Source organism: Ambystoma mexicanum, unplaced genomic scaffold (assembly GCF_040938575.1).
Source record: "Ambystoma mexicanum isolate Mex_15411 unplaced genomic scaffold, UKY_AmexF1_1 Mex_scaf10, whole genome shotgun sequence".
Classification (NCBI taxonomy): Eukaryota; Metazoa; Chordata; class Amphibia; order Caudata; family Ambystomatidae; genus Ambystoma; species Ambystoma mexicanum.
In genome coordinates, this window is record NW_027182325.1 from 3,285,001 (window position 1) to 3,290,000 (window position 5,000).

Here is a 5,000-nt window from a genome sequence, read left to right on the forward strand (position 1 = left end):
CTGATCGAGCGATGAGCGTGGTATCATGTTGCAAGTGGCTGCATGGCTTAGCTTACTAAATGCAAATGCATAAGAGTAATATTCTTAGCATTCCTAGAGCCTACGGCCACACCACACTGAATGCACCCGATCTCGTCTGATCTTGGAAGTTAAGCAGTGTTAGGCCTAGTTAGTACCTGGATGGGAGACCGCCTGGGAATACCAGGTGCTGTAGGCTTTTTTGTGCTCCAAGTTCAGGAAGTGAGCCCTTTCTCAATTGCCTTTCAAAACTGCAAGGTCTAGCCGACTAGATGCTTAAAAGTACAAAACTCACTAGGCCCAGAGCCTACGGCCACACCACACTGAATGCGCCTGATCTCGTCTGATCTCAGAAGCTAAGCAGTGTCGGGCCTAGTTAGTACCTGGATGGGAGACCGCCTGGGAATACCAGGTGCTGTAGGCTTTTTTGTACTCCAAGTTCAGGAAGTGAGCCATTTCTCAATTGCCTTTCAAAACTGCAAGGTCTAGCCGACTAGATGCTTAAAAGTACAAAACTCACAAGGCCCAGACCCTACGGCCACACCACACTGAATGCGCCCGATCTCGGAAGCTAAGCAGTGTCGGGCCTCGTTAGTATCTGGATGGGAGACCGCCTGGGAATACCAGGTGCTGTAGGCTTTTTTGTGCTCCAAGTTCAGGAAGTGAGCCATTTCTCAATTGCCTTTCAAAACTGCAAGGTCTAGCTGACTAGATGCTTAAAAGTACAAAACTCACTAGGCCCAGAGCCTACGGCCACACCACACTGATTGCGTCTGATCTCGGAAGCTAAGCAGTGTCAGGCCTAGTTAGTACCTGGATGGGAGACCACCTGGGAATACCAGGTGCTGTAGGCTTTTTTGTGCTCCAAGTTCAGGAAGTGAGCCATTTCACAATTGCCTTTCAAAACTGCAAGGTCTAGCCGACTAGATGCTTAAAAGTACAAAACTCACTAAGCCCAGAGCCTTCGGCCACACCACACTGAATGCGCCCGATCTCATCTGATCTCAGAAGCTAAGCAGTGTCGGGCCTAGTTAGTACCTGGATGGGAGACCGCCTGGGAATACCAGGTGCTGTAGGCTTTTTTGTGCTCCAAGTTCAGGAAGTGAGCCATTTCTCAATTGCCTTTCAAAACTGCAAGGTCTAGCCGACTAGATGCTTAAAAGTACAAAACTCACAAGGCCCAGACCCTACGGCCACACCACACTGAATGCGCCCGATCTCGGAAGCTAAGCAGTGTCGGGCCTCGTTAGTATCTGGATGGGAGACCGCCTGGGAATACCAGGTGCTGTAGGCTTTTTTGTGCTCCAAGTTCAGGAAGTGAGCCATTTCTCAATTGCCTTTCAAAACTGCAAGGTCTAGCTGACTAGATGCTTAAAAGTACAAAACTCACTAGGCCCAGAGCCTACGGCCACACCACACTGATTGCGTCTGATCTCGGAAGCTAAGCAGTGTCGGGCCTAGTTAGTACCTGGATGGGAGACCACCTGGGAATACCAGGTGCTGTAGGCTTTTTTGTGCTCCAAGTTCAGGAAGTGAGCCATTTCACAATTGCCTTTCAAAACTGCAAGGTCTAGCCGACTAGATGCTTAAAAGTACAAAACTCACTAAGCCCAGAGCCTTCGGCCACACCACACTGAATGCGCCCGATCTCATCTGATCTCAGAAGCTAAGCAGTGTCGGGCCTAGTTAGTACCTGGATGGGAGACCGCCTGGGAATACCAGGTGCTGTAGGCTTTTTTGTGCTCCAAGTTCAGGAAGTGAGCCATTTCACAATTGCCTTTCAAAACTGCAAGGTCTAGCCGACTAGATGCTTAAAAGTACAAAACTCACTAGGCCCAGAGCCTACGGCCACACCACACTGAATGCGCCCGATCTCAGAAGCTAAGCAGGGTCGGGCCTAGTTAGTACTTGGATGGGAGACTGCCTGGGAATACCAGGTGCTGTAGGCATTTTTTGTGCTCCATGATTAGTAATTGCGCAACTTCTCAATTATTTTTCAAATTTGGTATGTTTCCAAAATAATTGTATCCCGTTTTATAGCGGAAATGTTGGACAACATCATGAGGGCTGGAGCTACCTTTTTACATAGAATTAGCATACAGGTAGTGTGTTCATGGGTAATAAATCGACTTTCACATGTAATGCAGTACAGAGAATATTGAGTCCTTCAAGAGGCATGAAAGAAAACCATTATTGTGTTGATTGTTCTCTCCACCTCCCTGCAACAGACACAGGATGGATGAATTAAAGTTATCCTACCAGACATAGGAGTCCTGAATGGGCCCACCAGTCTTATATATCTCGCCTGATCGAGCCTGATCGAGCGATGAGCGTGGTATCATGTTGCAAGTGGCTGCATGGCTTAGCTTACTAAATGCAAATGCATAAGAGTAATATTCTTAGCATTCCTAGAGCCTACGGCCACACCACACTGAATGCACCCGATCTCGTCTGATCTCGGAAGTTAAGCAGTGTTAGGCCTAGTTAGTACCTGGATGGGAGACTGCCTGGGAATACCAGGTGCTGTAGGCTTTTTTGTGCTCCAAGTTCAGGAAGTGAGCCCTTTCTCAATTGCCTTTCAAAACTGCAAGGTCTAGCCGACTAGATGCTTAAAAGTACAAAACTCACTAGGCCCAGAGCCTACGGCCACACCACACTGAATGCGCCTGATCTCGTCTGATCTCAGAAGCTAAGCAGTGTCGGGCCTAGTTAGTACCTGGATGGGAGACCGCCTGGGAATACCAGGTGCTGTAGGCTTTTTTGTACTCCAAGTTCAGGAAGTGAGCCATTTCTCAATTGCCTTTCAAAACTGCAAGGTCTAGCCGACTAGATGCTTAAAAGTACAAAACTCACAAGGCCCAGACCCTACGGCCACACCACACTGAATGCGCCCGATCTCGGAAGCTAAGCAGTGTCGGGCCTCGTTAGTATCTGGATGGGAGACCGCCTGGGAATACCAGGTGCTGTAGGCTTTTTTGTGCTCCAAGTTCAGGAAGTGAGCCATTTCTCAATTGCCTTTCAAAACTGCAAGGTCTAGCTGACTAGATGCTTAAAAGTACAAAACTCACTAGGCCCAGAGCCTACGGCCACACCACACTGATTGCGTCTGATCTCGGAAGCTAAGCAGTGTCGGGCCTAGTTAGTACCTGGATGGGAGACCACCTGGGAATACCAGGTGCTGTAGGCTTTTTTGTGCTCCAAGTTCAGGAAGTGAGCCATTTCACAATTGCCTTTCAAAACTGCAAGGTCTAGCCGACTAGATGCTTAAAAGTACAAAACTCACTAAGCCCAGAGCCTTCGGCCACACCACACTGAATGCGCCCGATCTCATCTGATCTCAGAAGCTAAGCAGTGTCGGGCCTAGTTAGTACCTGGATGGGAGACCGCCTGGGAATACCAGGTGCTGTAGGCTTTTTTGTGCTCCAAGTTCAGGAAGTGAGCCATTTCACAATTGCCTTTCAAAACTGCAAGGTCTAGCCGACTAGATGCTTAAAAGTACAAAACTCACTAGGCCCAGAGCCTACGGCCACACCACACTGAATGCGCCCGATCTCAGAAGCTAAGCAGGGTCGGGCCTAGTTAGTACTTGGATGGGAGACTGCCTGGGAATACCAGGTGCTGTAGGCTTTTTTTGTGCTCCATGATTAGTAATTGCGCAACTTCTCAATTATTTTTCAAATTTGGTATGTTTCCAAAATAATTGTATCCCGTTTTATAGCGGAAATGTTGGACAACATCATGAGGGCTGGAGCTACCTTTTTACATAGAATTAGCATACAGGTAGTGTGTTCATGGGTAATAAATCGACTTTCACATGTAATGCAGTACAGAGAATATTGAGTCCTTCAAGAGGCATGAAAGAAAACCATTATTGTGTTGATTGTTCTCTCCACCTCCCTGCAACAGACACAGGATGGATGAATTAAAGTTATCCTACCAGACATAGGAGTCCTGAATGGGCCCACCAGTCTTATATATCTCGCCTGATCGAGCCTGATCGAGCGATGAGCGTGGTATCATGTTGCAAGTGGCTGCATGGCTTAGCTTACTAAATGCAAATGCATAAGAGTAATATTCTTAGCATTCCTAGAGCCTACGGCCACACCACACTGAATGCACCCGATCTCGTCTGATCTCGGAAGTTAAGCAGTGTCAGGCCTAGTTAGTACCTGGATGGGAGACCGCCTGGGAATACCAGGTGCTGTAGGCTTTTTTGTGCTCCAAGTTCAGGAAGTGAGCCCTTTCTCAATTGCCTTTTAAAACTGCAAGGTCTAGCCGACTAGATGCTTAAAAGTACAAAACTCACTAGGCCCAGAGCCTGCGGCCACACCACACTGAATGTGCCTGATCTCGTCTGATCTCAGAAGCTAAGCAGTGTCGGGCCTAGTTAGTACCTGGATGGAAGACCACCTGGGAATACCAGGTGCTGTAGGCTTTTTTGTACTCCAAGTTCAGGAAGTGAGCCATTTCTCAATTGCCTTTCAAAACTGCAAGGTCTAGCCGACTAGATGCTTAAAAGTACAAAACTCACAAGAACCAGAGCCTACGGCCACACCACACTGAATGCGCCCGATCTCGTCTGATCTCGAAAGCTAAGCAGTGTCGGGCCTCGTTAGTACCTGGATGGGAGACCGCCTGGGAATACCAGGTGCTGTAGGCTTTTTTGTGCTCCAAGTTCAGGAAGTGAGCCATTTCTCAATTGCCTTTCAAAATTGCAAGGTCTAGCTGACTAGATGCTTAAAAGTACAAAACTCACTAGGCCCAGAGCCTACGGCCACACCACACTGATTGCGCCCGATCTCGTCTGATCTCGGAAGCTAACCAGTGTCGGGCCTAGTTAGTACCTGGATGGGAGACCACCTGGGAATACCAGGTGCTGTAGGCTTTTTTGTGCTCCAAGTTCAGGAAGTGAGCCATTTCACAATTGCCTTTCAAAACTGCAAGGTCTAGCCGACTAGATGCTTAAAAGTACAAAACTCACT

The 5,000-nt window shown here is 48.1% G+C and overlaps 11 non-coding genes and 8 pseudogenes across 11 annotated transcripts; all 19 read left to right on the top strand.

Moving 5' to 3' along the window:
* The first annotated feature begins 98 nt into the window (after positions 1–98).
* Positions 99–217, top strand: LOC138537204 (5S ribosomal RNA). Its single transcript, XR_011285347.1, has one exon. It is a non-coding gene; the product is annotated as a 5S ribosomal RNA (ribosomal RNA).
* A 106-nt stretch (positions 218–323) lies between these two features.
* LOC138544718 (5S ribosomal RNA) lies at positions 324–442 on the top strand. The gene has a single exon (XR_011290739.1). It is a non-coding gene; the product is annotated as a 5S ribosomal RNA (ribosomal RNA).
* A 106-nt stretch (positions 443–548) lies between these two features.
* LOC138544543 (5S ribosomal RNA) lies at positions 549–657 on the top strand (annotated as a pseudogene).
* Positions 658–763: 106 nt separating this feature from the next.
* Positions 764–872, top strand: LOC138545585 (5S ribosomal RNA; annotated as a pseudogene).
* A 106-nt stretch (positions 873–978) lies between these two features.
* Positions 979–1,097, top strand: LOC138540882 (5S ribosomal RNA). Its single transcript, XR_011288909.1, has one exon. It is a non-coding gene; the product is annotated as a 5S ribosomal RNA (ribosomal RNA).
* A 106-nt stretch (positions 1,098–1,203) lies between these two features.
* LOC138544544 (5S ribosomal RNA) lies at positions 1,204–1,312 on the top strand (annotated as a pseudogene).
* A 106-nt stretch (positions 1,313–1,418) lies between these two features.
* LOC138543949 (5S ribosomal RNA) lies at positions 1,419–1,527 on the top strand (annotated as a pseudogene).
* A 106-nt stretch (positions 1,528–1,633) lies between these two features.
* Positions 1,634–1,752, top strand: LOC138540884 (5S ribosomal RNA). The gene has a single exon (XR_011288910.1). It is a non-coding gene; the product is annotated as a 5S ribosomal RNA (ribosomal RNA).
* A 106-nt stretch (positions 1,753–1,858) lies between these two features.
* On the top strand, positions 1,859–1,967 carry LOC138545462 (5S ribosomal RNA; annotated as a pseudogene).
* A 464-nt stretch (positions 1,968–2,431) lies between these two features.
* Positions 2,432–2,550, top strand: LOC138551287 (5S ribosomal RNA). The gene has a single exon (XR_011295013.1). It is a non-coding gene; the product is annotated as a 5S ribosomal RNA (ribosomal RNA).
* A 106-nt stretch (positions 2,551–2,656) lies between these two features.
* On the top strand, positions 2,657–2,775 carry LOC138544729 (5S ribosomal RNA). Its single transcript, XR_011290740.1, has one exon. It is a non-coding gene; the product is annotated as a 5S ribosomal RNA (ribosomal RNA).
* A 106-nt stretch (positions 2,776–2,881) lies between these two features.
* Positions 2,882–2,990, top strand: LOC138544545 (5S ribosomal RNA; annotated as a pseudogene).
* Positions 2,991–3,096: 106 nt separating this feature from the next.
* LOC138543950 (5S ribosomal RNA) lies at positions 3,097–3,205 on the top strand (annotated as a pseudogene).
* Positions 3,206–3,311: 106 nt separating this feature from the next.
* On the top strand, positions 3,312–3,430 carry LOC138540885 (5S ribosomal RNA). Its single transcript, XR_011288911.1, has one exon. It is a non-coding gene; the product is annotated as a 5S ribosomal RNA (ribosomal RNA).
* Positions 3,431–3,536: 106 nt separating this feature from the next.
* On the top strand, positions 3,537–3,645 carry LOC138544724 (5S ribosomal RNA; annotated as a pseudogene).
* A 464-nt stretch (positions 3,646–4,109) lies between these two features.
* LOC138549276 (5S ribosomal RNA) lies at positions 4,110–4,228 on the top strand. The gene has a single exon (XR_011293059.1). It is a non-coding gene; the product is annotated as a 5S ribosomal RNA (ribosomal RNA).
* Positions 4,229–4,334: 106 nt separating this feature from the next.
* Positions 4,335–4,453, top strand: LOC138541199 (5S ribosomal RNA). Its single transcript, XR_011289211.1, has one exon. It is a non-coding gene; the product is annotated as a 5S ribosomal RNA (ribosomal RNA).
* Positions 4,454–4,559: 106 nt separating this feature from the next.
* On the top strand, positions 4,560–4,678 carry LOC138540399 (5S ribosomal RNA). Its single transcript, XR_011288448.1, has one exon. It is a non-coding gene; the product is annotated as a 5S ribosomal RNA (ribosomal RNA).
* Positions 4,679–4,784: 106 nt separating this feature from the next.
* Positions 4,785–4,903, top strand: LOC138537272 (5S ribosomal RNA). Its single transcript, XR_011285414.1, has one exon. It is a non-coding gene; the product is annotated as a 5S ribosomal RNA (ribosomal RNA).
* Positions 4,904–5,000: the final 97 nt, after the last annotated feature.